Below are 18,234 nucleotides of genomic sequence, written 5' to 3' on the forward strand. Positions count from 1 at the left end.
TTGTATTTCTCCAAGGTTGAGCTTCGCTGCACTAATGAATAGACTGTTTTGTCATCACATACCTTTAGCACTAGATATGCCTACTCCCACTCTTAGAGTGGCGAGCGCAGGTAGAGTAATCTTGACGCTGAGATAGCATGTACACGGTCCCAGGATTGCCAGCCCATGCTTATGTATCTCCTTTGTTCACCAGCTACCAACTGGAAAATTCCAGTCTGGGCATGTCTTTAGTGGTTCTGAAGATGTACATTATGTGTTACCATGTTGGCAGAGGTTAGTTCCTCTGCAGCAATCTAAGGAGGCTGGTCAGACAGGACTCCACTCGAGTGTACCTCTAATAAATACCTTCGGTTCGTATTCTTTGCTGTCTGACCGACTCTTCATTTGTTAGGAAGGCTGAGAGGTGGTCGAGAGTGACCCAGGTGGCTCTAATCGGGTCACTTCCTTCAACTGAGACGAAGTCTGTAAATTGTACACCACTACCTCCTCCACCACAACCCAGGGTGTAGCCTTGTATTCACATCAACACCTTTAAAACTCGTTCATTGGTTAAGTCGGTCAAGAAGTAAGGCATTCATTAAGTATATAGCAGATGCCCGAAGGAAGAAGGACACTCCAGACAAATCACATAGTACCCATTTTAAGCCACTTAGAGAACACGTGGCCTGGCGTGGCCTGCACAAATGGGCCGGGGCCTGCGATCATCGAGTGGGAGGCCACGCTGTTGCTGCAGAGAAATCCCTGACTACCCGCTGCCTGGGGTGCCTTCTCGGGTGCGCGGAGCCGCTGAAGGACGCCCTGCTGCCTCCACCTGACATCGCGAGGCCGTGCACTTGGCGGGCCCGTCCTTAGCCGACCGGGTGAGTGCTGATTTGGACTGCCGGAGCCCCATGGGGATTAGATGAGGCCGCATCGGGCCACTGTTGTGTTCGGAGCAGGTGCAGCATTTGGAGGGGGACACGTGATCCCGTGCAGCGGCCCCTTGCCTGCAATTCCCCATTACCCGGCCCGGCAGAGCCTCTGCTCATCGTTGACAAACTCTGTTGCCTCCGAGCCCTGCTCTATTTACATAATCCGGACAGCGGTGTGGAGCGCATTGCGTAGCATGGATGAGCGGGGCAGCTGCCGTTTGTTGTGAAGGGACGGGCGGTCCCGTGCAGTGGTTCCCGCAGAAGAATCCTTGGGGCTTGCATTCCGTGAGGCCCGATCTTGCCGCATACAATTCTCGCGGCCCCTGCGGCCTGCCCTGCCGCACTACTCAAGTGGCCTTGCCGGTTCTGCTGAAACTGTGGCACCGGTGCAGTTACTCACCCTGTGCCCCAGTCGCGGGCAGTCACCTCTGCGGCGCCAGACTCGGCCGAACAAGTAAGTCCGTATTTTGCCCAGTCAGGAACTCGCGCACATCAACCTTATAGACTTTTTTGCATCAGATTCGACCAGACTGCAATTCCACCGGCGGCCCAGCCGGACATAGGACATTGTTTTTAACAGTGCTTCACGGTCTTGTCTATCTCTCACTTTGACTGCTTGTTTCCCCTGAAGTCCTTTCCCCCTCTGGTCTGCCTGACGCTATCTGCATTCCTTTTCCCCTGTTTGCCTTTCCCCTCTACCTTCCATTCCACATAAGGCGTTTCTGTCTTTGCTATGTAACCTATATTATCGTGTAATCTCATGTTTTTCTACTGTCTGTTCTCACCGCGGAGTCCGAACAGCCTTGGCCGATGCCCAGTGGAGCTGTCCTATGCAGCTATAGAGGAGTCTGGCTAGGGTTCACCCCCTCGGCCGTCACCTACCCAGTCGGACATCGGACATTGTTCTTAAGGTGCTTCAAGGTCTTGTCTATCTTTATCTTTGAGTGCTTGTTTCCCCTGAAGTCCCTTCCCCCCTCTGGTCTTCCTGATGCTATCTGCATTCCTTTTTCCCCTGTTTACCTTTCCCCATCTACCTTCCATTCCACATATGACGTTTTGTCTTTGCTACGTAACACGAAAATAACTTATGTTATTGTGTAATAGCATGTTTTTTTTGACTGTCTGTTCTCACCGCAGAGTCCAAACAACCTTGGCCGATGCCAGGTGGAGCTGTCCTATGCAGCTTTAGAGGAGTTTGGCCCTGGTCCACCCCCTCGGCTGTCACCTACCCAGCCAGACATCTGACATTGTTTTCCTCGCCTTCCCGTTATGTTTCCTTCCCTCTATCTTTCTCTGATGTCTATACCTTGAACCTGTAACTGAAGTAATTATGTAATTTTTAACTTTCTGATCTTCATTGAAAGCGCTCTGATACCTACGGGTCTTGCCAGCGCTATATACAACTTTGCAAATAAAACGCATTGACTTGACATTCGCTGTGTGCATTGTGCCAGAAGGCCCTAACTTGAAACATTTCCCAGGGTTTCACCCATGGGTGTCCATGTATAATTACAAAGAAGGCATTTGACCGGCAACTTTGTGCCAACTTCTCCACATTCCCTCCATCCCAGAGGGATACCAATCCATCATAAACCCAGGGCACTCGTTAGCGCCCCGGCCCTGCCGGGGTAACTGAACAAAGTTGCAAAACAGACATTGTGAGGTAGGGAAAGAGAGTTCAGGACCACCAGCAGATCAGCCCCCCTCCCGCAAGCCCGGTTCCCACAGGAATAACACAGAGATTAGTCCAGTCCCAGACTCCCAATCAACTCTATAGAGGCTGGACTACTTTGTCTAACCCAAACCTACCATGACACAGCCTGTTATCATGTTCAAGACTAGGTGGCTCAGCTTAGGCCTTGTTAAATCATTCACTTTTCCACTATGTGATGTTATATTTTAAGTTGTTCTGCCAACTCTCATTATATTATTCCTCCCCCAATCTTGGTGCCCATGCTTATGCAAAGGTTGTGATGGCTTTATTCAGGGCAAGCAATGGAGAAAACTTCTCTCACCATCCATGGTGACTAGCCAGACTATGTAACCCACTTAACAGCAATTGCTGCAAATCACTTACTTTTTTTTATTTTTTTTATTTTAAAGGCCTTTATCAACAAGTTCATAACAGTCAGAGTACAGTTTGCGTCAGATCAGATCAACATAAACAGTGAGTTCCAAGTCCATTGTTACAAATGCAGAGACATTCCCCAAATACAGCAAACAACGACCTAGTACTATTGGTGTGACAATAAAAGAAACATGAATAACGTCACACAGAAGGCGGTGGAGGCGCCACGGCTATGAGGATGGCAAGTGCAGCGAACAGGGGGAGAAGGAGGGATATGGGAAGCCATTACTGACCTGCACCGGCGTCCGCCGCAGGCGGGGTGCCTTCGGGAAGCGCGGGGGAGGCAGCATGACCTGAGGGACTTCGGGTATGGAGATATGTCACCAAGGACCCCATATGTCTATGGGACGCAACATCACAGGCAGTAGGTCCCAGAATTCCGAAAGCAAGGTCTGACATCGCGAGGCGTCCTCAAGCCAATGAGCGAATTTGGGCAATGGTCGACGACCCCAGATCATGGCCACCCTACGCCTAGCCAACACAAGCAACATTGCGATCAAGCGGCGGGAAGCATCAGGGCAGAACTTTACAAAGCCTAACCGACAGAGCGGAGGGTCGGGCTGCACCGTCGCGGAAGCAATCTTGGAAATACGGCACATACCTCCCGCCAAAAGTCTGACACCTTGGGGCATAGCCATGCTAAGTGGGCAAAATCCGCAGAAGGGGCAGCGCAGCGCAGCGCATGCAACCATCACTGGGTATGAGTCCAAGTTTGTGAAGCTGGGCAGGAGTGCGGTATAGCCTATGTAAATACTTAAAATGAATAAGGCGGAGTCAATAGTTAGGTGACAGTTTCCTCGTCTGTTTGCAGCAGTACAGCCAGTAGGCCTGGGCTATTTCCATTCCCAGGTCCACTCCCCACGCCACGCACGCCCGATCAGTGGAGACGGAAGTGGACGTCAGTGTGAGGTCATATAATTTAGTTACAATTTTGTGTGGTTTCGGGGATGTGTTTATGAAGTCAAGGGCTGGCATCGTGGGCGGAGGATGAGGGAACGTAGGATGAATCTCCCGGCATATAGCACGTAGCTGATAAAACAATAGAGTGTCCAGAGGACCAGAGGAGGTGGGGAGAGCATAGAATGTGTTGCCGGGGTATACGTCTGCCAATGTCAACAGGCCCAGACGTGATGCATGTTTGGACATGCCGGAAGGCTGAAGAGGGGGGAAGGCAGGATGACGCACGATCGGCATGGCATTTGCCGACAACAACGGAAGATTAGAAACACAGCGCAGACCGGACCAGGACCACCGCAGTGTCTCAACCGTGTCCACCTCCGTCCGCGGACGACACGCCGGGGCAAAAAGGGCCGTGGACAGTGGCCAGGGGGATGCAATATCGGTTTCCACAGCCACATGTGGTTGATAAGGGGAGTGGTGAATCCAAAAGTGTAAAAAGCTGGCTTGCGAGCATAAGGCGCAAAGCTTGAAATTTGGAGCTCCCATGCCCCCCGCCGACATTGGGAGTGTGAGGATGTCATACGCGATTCTGAGTTGTTTACCCGCCCAGACTAAAGTAATGATCAAGGAGCAAAGTTTGCGGAAGAAATGAGCAGTAAGGAGGATCGGAATGTTCAGAAAAAGGTAGAGGAATTTTGGCAAAATCACCATCTTAGCAATGGCGATGCGGCCGGCCAGAGACAATGGAAGCCGATTCCAAGTCGGAATTTTGGATTCCAGCCAATCCACCGCACGCCCGAAATTAGATCTCCAGAGGTCATCAAGGTCCCTACTCAGCCAGATACCCAGGTAACGGGTGGGACCAGAGGCCCATAGAAAGGGGAAGTCCGGCGTAAACGGTTTGGTGGCATCCGTAAGGGGGAATAACACAGATTTACTCCAGTTGACCTGGATGCCCGACAATCCACCAAAGCGTATTATCTCGCATATGAGAGGGCTAAGATTGTCCTGAGGGTCACGAACGTACAAAGTGATGTCGTCCGCGTACATAGAAACCAGGAGGGAACGGGCCGAGAAACCTATACCCCTATGGGTGGGATATTGCCGGAGTCTAGCAGCAAGGGGCTCCATGGCAATAGCGAAGAGCAAAGGTGACAAAGGGCATCCCTGCCGAGTGCCATGTCCAATACAGATGGGCTTCGATATTTTTTGCCCATTGATCCGGAGACGAGCCGAAGGGCGGGTGTAGAGAAGAGATACCTTTCATATAAACATAGTGCTGCAGCCAATGCGGGGCAAAAGGAAAAATAAGAAGAGCGTGTTGAGCGCCTTAGTGGCGTCTAGAAGAGTGGCCACTGCAGGGAGGCAAGGGTTAATCTGGTGAAGGACCGAGAATATGGTCCGGAGATTATGCGAGGGGGCCCGTCTGGGAATAAAACCAGACTGGTCAGGGAGGGCAATGGTAGGCATGAGTAAAATAAGGCGAGAGGTGATTAATTTCGTGAAAATGTTATTGTCGATGTTTATAAGGGAGAGGGGGCGATAAGAGTCACGACAGTCGGCTAGCTTATCAGGCTTAAGTAACAACATAATCATCGCCTCACGGAGGGACTGAGGAAAGAGGCCATTATCAAAGGCATCATTGTACATAGCAGCTAAATGGGGTTCTAACAGTGGCGCATTAGTTTTGAAAGAAGAGGCAGGAAGGCCATCAAGACCGGGAGCCATGTCTCCAGGCAAATCACTGATGGCAGCCAGTATTTCTTACCTAGTGAAGGGCTCATCCAAGAATTTCCAATGGTAATCTTCCAGCCATACCAATGTAATAGTCTCGAAGTATTATTCGAACGCCTCGCGAGAGGGGGAAGAGCCAGCAGTATATAGCTGCGAGTAGGAATCCATGAAACTACTTTTTATTTCTTCCGGAGAGGTGGTTCTGGCGGGGCCCCCATCGCTAAGAGCCGTAATATACGACGCAGCACGAGGAGGGCGTAGGAGGTTGGCTAAGGTCTTTCCAGGCCGATCGCCCTCCCCAAAGCGGCGGGCTCGGGCCTCTCTGCCCAAAAAGGCAAGCTCTCTCTCAGCCTCTTCAGAAAAGTCAGTGTACTTTTGCCTTAGAAGCGCAAGGGTCTCAGGACTGGGGTGTGCTGCCTGGGAAGCATCCAAATCCCTAATCTCAGTTTCCAACTTAGCCATAGTGGTACGAATAGAACGGAGGATGCCGGCCTGTTTCGAAATGCACTCGCCTCGAATTACTGTTTTAAAGCCCTCCCAAAGAATGGAAGGAGATTCTACTGAGCACGCATTTAGATCAAAATAATTGATGATTGCTGTTTGAGTTTCGTCGCAGAATACTGCGTCACGGAGCGTGTTCGGAGGGAGCCGCCATGTGAACGCTCGCTGTGGAGAGGCTGGGAGGTGAAGGTTAATTTGGACCGGTGCATGGTCTGAAAAAGTGCGCAGTTGATGGGTTGCGGTGGTGAGCCAAGTAAGGACATCCGGGGAAGCAATCCAGAGATCAATACGTGAACGGCATCCCCTAGCCCAGGTGACGCAAGTGCACTCCCGTACATCAGGCCACAAATGGCGCCAAGCATCTGAGTTGTCAGTCAGTATAGACTGAAGAGATGCGGTGGCGCGCGGATGTGAAGAGCGCAGACCAGAGCGGTCAAGTGCCGCTGAAAGTGTAATATTAAAATCTTCCCCCCCATTTGAACCGCCGCCGGACCAAAGGAAGAAATAATACGCCATACATTGTTGAAGAAATCGGGATCGTCCAAGTTGGGGCCGTAAACCGCGGCAATCATCATAAGCTGAGACAGCATGGAGCCGTTCAGAATAACATATCTAACGTCGGGATCAATGAGCGCCTGGGTAGTCTGCCAGGGGAGACCCCTACGTATCAGGATGGAGCCCCTCTGCGCGCAGAGTCCCGGTGAGCAACCCACACCAGAGGGAGGGGGAATGAGCTGTACCATTTGGACATGGAACAATGTCGTACAAATAATGGCTGCAAAGGAGGACAAAAAGCACAGTGCAGTGATGAACTCTGGCCTAAAAGAACCAGTAAGGAACAGTCGAAAGTTAACATCCCATAACCCCCCCAACATACCCCCCCTTGAGCACATTTCAAAAACCATTCCGAGAAGCATGTCAGTGTCACACCCTCAACCCAGCTATCACACCCCGACAAAACCAGTAGCGGCACAATGACATCAAACCTGGCATCCACCCCTCCCCCCAAAACAGAACCCGAAAGACCCTCCACCCCCACACCCACTCCAACCCCCCAAACAGGCTGAGAGCCCACCCCTACCTACCCCAGGAGCCCACAACTTGGAGGAGGGGAAACCATATGAAGAATGGGAATTATCCTGATAGGGCATGGTAAGGCTCGACGGACACCCCTGCAGTCAAGCGGGGTGGCCAAGCAACCGGCACTTCAGACAACGTTCAGCAAGTAATAGCCCCAAGCATTACAACCAGTTAATCATTGTCACTTAGACGATCAGCATCAACTGACCGAGAGCTGGACGGCGAGGAGCGTGAAGATTTGTCAAGTTTTTTTGCAAAGGCGAGGGCCTCCTTGGGGTCATGGAATACCAGTGTTTTAGCGCCCTATCGAACTCTCAATTTTGCTGGGTATGCCAACGAATAAGACACCTCGTGTTTTTGCAAGATTTGTTTAGCAGGAAGAAATTCACGTCTGGCGGCCTGAACAGTTAGAGTATAGTCCGGGGAGAACAAGAGCGAATTTCCTTGATGGTTGATTTTGCCCATGTACCGCGTCGTACGAAGAATAGCCTCCCGATCTCGGAAATTTAAGATTTTTGCGATGATAGGGCGAGGGGGTAATCCGGGGCCTGGGCATGGAGCAAGGGAGCGGTGTGCTCATTCGACAATGAAGACTATGGAGAGTACATCTCTGAAGAGTTCTTTGACCAGTTTTTCCACGTAGTCATCCATGTGACCTATGTTGGTGGATTCTGGGACACCAATTATGCGGAGGTTACACCGACGGGAGCGCGCCTCCAAGTCCTCATCTTTCTCCCGGATCAAAGCGAAGACTTTGTCTATCTGCAGTAGTTTCTGGCGGTCCCGAGTGGCCGCGTTCTCCACGTCCGAGATCCTGGACTCAACCTGGAGGAGGCGATTATCATGGATGTCGACGTGAGCTTTCAACGAGTCCAGTCGGGCAGAGAGCTGATCCAGTTGGGTCGCTATTCCTGTTACCGCCGATTTGACATCTAACATGATCGTTTTTAGGTCGTCTTCGCGAGTTGGAGGCAAGTCCATGGTGGCCGTGGGGTCCCCCACGTACGAGCTGGCGCCATCCTGGCGAGTCGACCTGCGTTTGTCGAATGTGATTTTGGGTTGTTTTGGATCAGACCTTCCCATTGCAAAAGGAATCTCACAGCAGGCGCCGCCAAGAAGCAGGGGAGCCAACAAGCACCCCAGGCATGCAGAGGTAACGCCCGGGACAGCCACCAGGCTACCTGCAAGTTTTCACAGCGACAAGAGCAGAGAGCACCCAGTAGGCAGAGCACGCCGGGTGGGACCCCAACTGGGCGATCCAAAAGCAAGCTATGCTCAAAGAGGAATGCTGGAGAGGCCCACGAGATATTGAAGAGCGGGCTCAGCCAACCAGCCCAAGGGGGGGCCCGCAAAGCAAAGCGCACACCACACAGTGCCAGAAAGGATCACAACCCCCCGAGGAGGACAACGATGAAGTGCCGCCACCGCCAAACTGCCAGTCCCAATGCAGCACTGCAGCCAGTGTAAGGTGAAACAGGGTCGGGAGGTATGTTAAAGGTGGCTCCGCTACTATCTGAAAGCGCTGAGGTAACTGGCGATGAAGCAGGCCAACTGATGGCAGTGAAGCGGTGGGGCCCGGTACAGCCAACAGCGGGGGCAGTACAAACCCCCTGGGGCCAGTTTTGAGGAGGGTGAGGCCTCCACTCCTCAATCGGAAGAAGCAGATGGTGGGAGGGGGGTCGGCCACAGGGTGCACACATCCCGCGCGCTGTGACTGGCAGAGGTGGAAACTAGTCACTGTGCTGCACCATTGCAGGCCTGTCTTCCTCTTCAACCCCCCTGGACCAGCGAGCAAACAGGGGAGCAGATCGAGCGGGCAGCTCAGGTGGCAGGCAAGACTTATGGGAAGTTGGGAGGCCTCAGCAAGTCCAAGCCCCAGATGTCCCGTGCGCCGGGGGCCGCGGCGCTGCACTCCGCCGGGAGGCGCCGCAGCGCTCCTGCGGCCCAAGGATCAGCTCGCCGCCCCGCCTCGAGGCGATGAGGAAGCGCGGGGGCCACAAGCTCACGTTGCCAGGCCAGGGCGCCAAGAGCAGGCAGAGGCCGCACCAGTCGGGAACGGGGGATAAATGGCGCAAACGCTTTCCAGGCCCGGGCCGTGCAGTCCAGCGCAAAGGCCCCCAACCCCGCCGCGGAGAACCCAGGCGGCAAGATGCACTCACCGGGATTCAGCAGGCGCCTCCAGCAACCCTCCGGCCACACACAGCCCCAGGTCGTCCCGCCAGCGGCAGGATCGGAACGGCCGGGCCTCCCCAGGCCTGCCAGGCGAGGGCCCAAATCCGAGGCCGAACAGCAACCAGGCAGCTCTGGATATCAAAAACCGCTCCAAACGGTACCACAGGTTAAGAGAGGTCAGGGGACACCGGTTGTGGCTGACAGGAAAGCCGTTGTCTGCAGGATAATGCCGGACCTTGTGCTTGGCCGGCAGAGCCCACTTAGAGTGCGGCCATACTGCAGCCGGCCTGGCCACGCCCCCTAAGCCATGTTTAGTGAGTTGAATAAACCTTTCGATTTGTTTAGAAAGTTTATTGTTAAATGAACAGGTACAGCGCAACAGTCACATCAGTTCCCAGCAACCGCGCAACTGACAACAGGCCACATTCTACAAAGGACTCTAGAAGAACATCACATGGAGTTCTGACTACGGATGCTGGGAGAGCAAGGCATCAACCATAGTAAACTACTACACCACGCACTTTGTTACATCGGCCACGCCCCTCTAAGAGACCCCCTAGTTTTTTTATTCCACTTAAAGCCCTGCCTGCAAGCATGCAAAAAAATCTCGGACCAGTTTGATCCTGAATGTTGGATGCTGGTGCACAGTGGAGAAGAAAAGAGGCCGAACCCTCGCCTCTTGACGTTCTAAAGGCTCTCATCCCAGTTGCCTCCCGATGACATCACAACGACGCTCCTTTGTGATGAAGCAGAGGAAGGACTCTCCACCTTGGCAACAGCCCGTGGAGTGACTAATGTTGCCCCTCTGTTATTTGCAGGGGGCATCTGCACAGGAGTACTGCAATACAGTAGAAAATACCAGAGCCTAAAATAAGGTTGAGTTAGATTGATGTCGATCAGGAAAATGCTAGTGCTGAAACTTATCACTTCAAAGAAATCATGAGCAAAGCCATTTCAGTCAGCAAACTGCAGACTCTTATCTGGCTTAGTTATAAATAGGGGTGGGAACTGGTAAATTCTGCCAAGTGGTGTTGGCAGAGTTTTTGCCCAATACTGGTAAAACTCCTTGTAGTGCTAGAGGCACTCCTATGGTTTGAAACCACATGATGACCTTTGACTACTATGTTTTAATTGACTTTTGGTGTTTTATTTTACCCTATCCTGATTGTACGACATTTTTACCTGCATGTGCTTTTTTCCTGGAAGATATCTTTTGTAGCTCTTGTAGTTTTAAAGTGGGAGCTGTCACAGAGTAGAACAGCTTGCCAAGACCAGAACATGTGGGATGTGCATTTGAAAGCATGAGAGAGAGATGTGGAATGTACTTCTTGGTCTTGAAGTGCAGTGTTATGAGCAGTGGTGCTCAAATGTGCACTATGTTGTACATTGGCAGATGAAGTGTGTGGTGCTATAGGCAGTGGTGCCCAAATGTACATTGTGCTGTACATTGGGAGTATTTCGAAGTTCTTACTATTGGCTTTGACATGCCCTCATCTCATCTTGAATTCTGACTCTGTCTTGCTTGAGTTTTTTGCGCGCACAGGCAGGCCCCCAGATTACTCAAGTTGTTTAGGTTATTCACGTTCAAAGTTGCTTTGTTTTCTGTGCTTTTGGAGATTGTTGAATGTACTGCCGGAGACTTTCGTAAACTTCATTAAGATAAAAGCACGTGAGAAAGCAGAAGGAACATGAGAACTCTTTTGCCTTCGGATTGCTTGCATGGAAGGTGGCCAATTCCAGTAAGTTTCCTTGGTGCTGTGGAAGGCCTCTCGGAACCTTCTAGTGTGTTTTGAGATTAGAAAGCTGGGATATGATGACTTAGAAACTGTGATTGAGCCTGAACGGTGGACGCATCGTCAGTGCAGGCATCTGGTTGCTGAGTCACTTGACCCCGGCTGTGTTTTCCCAAGACTGGAGTGGGCTAGGTTGAAGTTTGCATCAGTGAAGTTTTTGATTTTTGATTGTTTCCATTGAGATGCGTGGCTGTCTGTGTGCACATTCAGTTTCCAGTGACTGTGACAGCCATTGTGGTGTGTGAATGTCTGTGTTCACTTTCAGTTTCCAGCGGCTGCGATCATCTGAGGTGTTTTCTTTGAGTAATGACTTTGTGATGTGTGAGTGACCTTGTGTACACATCCAAGTTAATCATCTGATGTATTTAGTGTATATATCTTTCTGATTTCTTGCAGGACGGCCATTATTATCTGCTTGAGTTCATGTTAATATATTATTATCCATGCAGTCACCACTTGCCTTTGCCAAGTGTGTTATTAATGCTTATATATATATACACACACACACATTTGAATGTTGCTCATTTGACATCTGGGAAAGCCTTTCTGTTAGAGAGCATTGCATAAATAAAACCCCAAGCCTTATTCTGAGAACAGTCTTTGAGGTGCTTCATTTTATAAAGTGAAATCACTTTCCAGAGGGTGTTGTGTTATGTGTATTGCTTTGTTTGTGTTTGGGCCTCCATGTGGGAGAGTGCCTCCATTATCTGGGAGTGCGAAGCAATACACTCCTCGAACTCCACAGGTGGAGCGGAGTTTACCGCGCACTCCTACTATGCATAGATGCATGCTCTGTAAATCGGACACAGATGTGCACTACTAGTGCACCCAAGTGGCAGCAGTGTGCTACAGAAATTTAAAATAACTATAGCGATATATTATGCTACCTAACTACTGGAAAAACATACCCTATGAAAAGAATGATAATGGTGTCCGAGGTGTTGCAGAATAGTTTTTTTTCTATATTAATTAAAATGTATTTATAAATTGCTGCCATCTCTGTGTGTCTCATTTTAATTAGTTTATGACACAACAGCCTATGTCTTTTTACCTGATGAGATGACAACTTGAAAATCGATGTAAAAAAACTGATTTTTCTTATTACAAGTAATTCATTTAAACTGCTGCTTTCCCTTTTGAAACTATGGAAACAATCGCTGTCTGTAAAACTGATGTAAAAGGCGTCTTTTATCTGTAAAATCACAGGTAAAAATATGCTCCATGAACGATGACAGAGAGAGCAGGGAACTGCCCATCTACATAGGAAGGCATTGGATTCCGGAAGCCGGAAGGAAGGGGCGGTCGGCGCGGTCGGCGCACACGTGGACTCCGACTCTGACTCCGGGTCCGGTGGAGCCCTCGCTCTCCTTCGCTCTCCTTTGCTTGGAGCAGTACTTGGATTTCCCTCTGGTGTGGTTCATGTGTGGATTGCCTCCAGCTTTTATTGATTTCGGGAGAGCATTTTTTAAAGTACTACCGGTTTTGCATTGGTTCTGGGGGCGCGCTGCCCTTGTTCTGGGGCGAGAAACAAACATCGGGCTGCAGGTCTTAGGAGCCACTGGGGGCAGAGTTTGCTTTCCAACACAGGAGTAACTTCTCTGTATATTTTCCCCTTATGACACCACTTGGCTCTTGTTCCCTCAGTACTGCTGTTTTCCCTGACCGCCCAGCTGTCTCCGGTCTCCCCTCCCGCCGCCGCACCTTATCCACTTACCATTTACCATCTACCATCTACCAGCGGCTGCAGTGAGGAGGGGGGTCCAGGGCATCGGGACTACAGATCCCAGACGCCCTAGCGGCGGGAGTCATCACATGCATTTTCCAGCGCCAGGAGATGAGCAAAGAGGATCTCAGCCGTCGGCTGGGCCACGTCCCTTCCAATTACAGCCAGAAATTAACAGCGGTATGTAAGGAGGCCGCTCTGTTTTAGATATAAGTGCCGATTGCGGTCTTCAGCTGCCAGTAGTACATTAATTATTAGGTCTTATTGTGATCTCACTTCATGGCTAAATCCATTGCTAAAGGATGCGGGGGGGGGCCGGAACCTTGAACGCTTATTTAAAACGAGCAGAGACTGCTGTGGCAAAAGAAATTGAGCTCGTGGAACGAAGGTTATCTCTGGACCCATCTTCTCAAAACCTCCCTTCAAGTTTTAATACAGAGGTGCCTAAGACAATTGCCCCGACTCTGGCCCTCCCAGTTTGCCCAGCCTCGAATGGATCGGTATTAGACCTGAGTCTGTCTATCACGGCGGAGGCATTCCCCGTGCCTAGTGTACCTCCTTCTCCTGTAGTAACTTGTACTAGACAGCTCCGATCGGCTGGAGGTAAATCTCTTACTGGGAAAAGAAAGGCCAGTAATGTGTCTAGGAGCAGTAGGCAACAGGCGAAACAACCCAGGAATAGCAAAAATGTTGTGACAGGGCCTGATGTTTATGCTGAAAATGTTTCAAATTATGGTACAGATGGGAGGGCAATGGGGGGTTTATCTCATGAGGACTCAAATTTAGGAAATGTTTTGGGGGGTAAAATGTCGGAGTTTATCAAGGCCATGAAAGAATGTTTAGGGATACTCATTTCACCGGTTATGGTGAAACTAGAGCAAATAGAGGGCAGATTAACTACCATCGAAAAGCATATTGCTGGTCAAAAAGCATCAGGGCAGGGTTCATTGCCACTCAAGGTGCACTCCGCGAGAGCCGTTGCTACCACAGTAATCAACAGGACTGACCCGAGGTTGACTTTAGCAACCCAAGTATCTCAGGTACCCCATGTAGTAGCGCCAACCACACCGCCCATAGCTGTAGAAGTGGGAGTAACTCAGGGAGTAAAGAAGGGTCCTGGCCCAGAGGGGAAAATCAGCCCCCCAGTGCAGAGGTACCCGCGAGAAAAAGCATTGCACCCCCCCCCCCAGAAGCATGTCCCTATATGGTGATTTTGGCAAACATACCGAAAACGCAGGAGGGAAAAGAGGAACACTGGAGTACCCTTAAAAACAGGGACTTACACTATTTAACCACCAAAACAGTGTTAGGGGAACACCTGTTTAAGAACTTTAAAATGGTGAGGAGGGTACCCTGGGTGGGTAAAACTACCAAGTCTCTCAAGGGGGATTGCGCGGTGGTAAGTTTTGGCTGCCCTATACTGGTGGACCACATCCTTAAACAGGCCATATCAGTAAGGATCCATTCTGACTCAGTAAATGTACTCCCACTTAGGTTTTTCTACCCCCCAGTCAACATTGGATTAAATAGTGAGACAGGACATACATCACAACTGGTCTACCCGACTAGTACAGTGGCCCTGACTAATAGATATGAGGCACTAAGCTCACTAAATGCAAATGATTGACTTGGGGATGGCGACAGTGTAGAACTGGGAATAATCCCCTCAGTGGGTGGTTGTACGGTGTGCCCGACCACGGATTTGGGATTAAAATGTGTTGATCGTGATTTAATGGTAAATCGTGCCACACACACCAGTGATAGAGTCCAAAATATTTTGCCCAGGGAAGGAGATAATATGAGAAATGGGCCTGTTTTAAGCCTCACACTAATGGGGGAGCCCGCAGGGCGGAAATGTGGTTTCGGAAGCCCCATGGTGGAACATGAGGACGGTGACTCACCAGTGAGTGACAGATTGCTAACAGGGAATCAGGACCCCAAAGAAATAAGTTCCGCAGTGTCTGAGAACAAGATGGCGATCTTATCCTGGAATATTGCCGGACTAAGATCCAAAAGAGGGGATACCAACTGGGAGGCTTTTCTTGCTACCCATCATGTTATAGCTTTACAGGAAACGTGGGAAGCTAACGAAGGTTATTACCTGGATGGTTATCAATCATTTATTAAATTTGCAACTCCTTCCACAATGGGGAGATCCAGGGGTGGCCTTCTGTTGTTATTTAGTCTGAAACTTCTATACAAAGCTGTATTAGTAGTGACAAGCTCCCCAAACATTTTAGCAGTAAGATTGTAGGGTGATAATTTGCCTACTATTTTGGTGGTAAATTTTTATAATTCCTTTACTAGGAATGACGAATTGGAACATCTATTAGCATTATCAGGGTTTCTGGATGATTATGATGAACACAATCATACCTTTTATTATTTGTTAGTGCTTGGGGATTTTAATATTCATGGCTGTCACATGCAATGTTTACAGAATTTGGATCTTGAGGAAGACCCACTCGGGAATATTCATTTCAAGCACACTAGGAGTGGGGTCTATCTGGAGAGTTTTTTATCGATATATTACTTGTTTGCCCCAGCACAAGGGGAAACTCAGTGCCCTGTCCCAACTTTTAATGGCCAAGGCAATGAGTCTACGATTGACTACATTTTAGTGTCATGTCTACTGAGGGACTCTCTAGGTCCTCTTAGTGTTGATCAGAGAGGCTTTAGTGACCATAATCCACTCACGTTGACCATCAATATCAGGGCCCTTAATACTGAATTTGTACCATCCACCATTTTAAATTCTAATATAGTCTCTAAATGTCAAGGACACAGGCTTAGGTGGGGGGTCATCACTCCCAGCGACTTTTTAGAAAACCTGTAATGAGTAATGCCGAGGATCTGGCAAAATGCTTAGGAGGAAATCCAGATCCAAGGGAAATCCTGGATGCTTTTAATCGCATCACAGCACAGATAACAGTTAACTTGACTAGGAAAAGTAAAATAAGGCCCAAGAAAAATTGGTTCAACCAAGCTTGTAGTGACACCCATATGGCCCTTTTAGAAGTGCTTAAAGAATCTGGCAAGGACGCACAGAAGGTTGCGGAGGCAAGAAGGTCTTATAAAAAGGGGAACAACCTTTACAACGCAACTTTTACACCGCACTACCATTACAACGAAACTTTTACAACGCATGCGATGTTACAACGCATGCTTTTACAACGCAAGTCTTTACATCGACTTGCACTAGATGGCGTGCTAACATTAGAAATAGTGTAGTTTACTATCCAAACACCTTCCCTACTGCAACGTGGACTGGAGTTAGAATAGTAAATTACACATTTCTAATGTCAGCACGCCATCTAGTGTATGTCGATGTAAAGACTTGCATCGCATGCGTTGTAAAACTTTCGTTGTAACAGCATGCGTTGTAAAAGCATGCGTTGTAACGTCATACATCCTTATAAAAAGGCTATTAAAAGTAGGAAACTTGAGTTAAAAGATATGGCCTGGGAAGAACTGTCCAAAGTGAGTATTCTGAAAAGTAGTACTCAATTTTGGAAAGTGATCAATAGTCCCTTGTTTAATGAGACAGTAAATACTAATCAAGATTGCCTCATCCCACCAGATAAGTGGGTGGAGCATTACGGTGGCCTCTATGCCGGATTAAATAATTCATCTCTTGTGATTCAAAATAAACCTACTCAGGTAGGAAAGATTAACTTCACAGAAGAGGAAGTGCTGGAGGCCATTGAGTCCACGGCACACGGGAAAGCACCAGGCCCGGATGGGGTGCCAGCAGATCTTTATAGGGCCGATCCGCATTTGTGGACAAAGGTTTTAACTGCTGTGTTTAATGCAGTCACCAAAGTGGGCCGCCCAGTGTCCTGGGGCAAAGCAGTTATTGTTCCTATATTTAAAAAGGGTTCAAGAGAGGATCCGGCGTGTTATCGGCCGATCTCTCTCCTGGACTCAGCAGCAAAAATTATGGGGAAGGTGGTCCTGGAGCGGCTGACAAACTGGTTGGAAGAGAATGCAGTCATTTCAGACTTGCAGTACGGGTTCAGAAAAGGAGGAGGTACTGTTGGGCAATGCCTCAACTTACACCTCCTCATAGGGAAGTACACGGTCGCAAAGCAGGGTGATTTACATCTAGCCTTCATGGATCTGTCCACTGCTTTCGACCTTGTAAACCGCCAGAAACTTTGGACTGCCCTGTCTGATATAGGTCTAGATCCCATACTGATATCCTTCCTAGCCGATATTCATAAAGATACTAGTGCTGCTGTGCGTTATAATGAGAACAGGAGCTTGACGGACGCCTGGCCAGTAAAGCGAGGGGTAAGGCAAGGATGTATCCTTGCTCCTCTGCTGTTTACACTTTATATAAACAAGTTGGGTGAAGCCTTAATTGCATCATGTAAGGACATCCCGAGAGTGGGCCATAAAAAGATTCCTGCGCTATTTTACGCAGACGATGCTGTGTTGATAGCCAGGACGGCAAGAGGTTTACAATCACTTCTGGTTTGTTTTATTAGTTTTATGGACTCTTTGGATTTGAAAATTAATTTTAAAAAATCACACGCCATGACGTTAGGCAGCAGACGGGCGAAAAGGGCTACATTTGTCTGTAAAGGGCAGGAGCTAAGTAAAATACCTGCCTTCCCATACTTGGGTATTGTCTTTGACGATAGAAGATCGTGGGCAATGCAATTGAAAAAAAACACATTAGTGAGGGCCACAGGGGCCCCGTTGGGCTTTGCTAAACGTTTAGGTTGTAAGCCATTACCGGCCTTCATGAAAATCTATAACGCCAAATGTTTGCCCATGGTGTTGTATGGGAGTGAGGTGTGGGGCTATACTAAATCTAGCGAGATCCAAATGGCAGAAAATGTCTTTTTGATAAAAGTCTTATCGCTCCCTCAATCTGCAGCATCCTTTAACATACATGAAGACTTGGGCGCTGGTTATATTTCTGACCAGATTGCTGTGGCTCCGATATTAGGATGGCTTAGAATCTGGTCACAGCAAGCTCCGAATTTAAATCAACTAATTATTCAGGACTGTCTGTCCTTGGACAAGGCCATGGCTATACCACGGATCCATTATATTAAAACTGAAATGGAGTCAATGGGTAGCCTTGACTTGTTTACAAACCCTAGGGCCTCAAGTAAAATCGCGATTAAGGCAGTAAAATCTCAGTACTTAAACAAGTTGCTGGTCCTAAGGGAAGAGGAGGAATTGGCAAAACCATTGGTTAGAAATTTTGTTATGTTAAGCACAGGGAGAGAGATTCAGCCGTACTTAACATACATAAATAAGCCATTTCATTTGTTTGTT

The sequence above is a fragment of the Triturus cristatus genome, chromosome 10, assembly GCF_964204655.1.
Source record: "Triturus cristatus chromosome 10, aTriCri1.1, whole genome shotgun sequence".
NCBI lineage: Eukaryota > Metazoa > Chordata > Amphibia > Caudata > Salamandridae > Triturus > Triturus cristatus.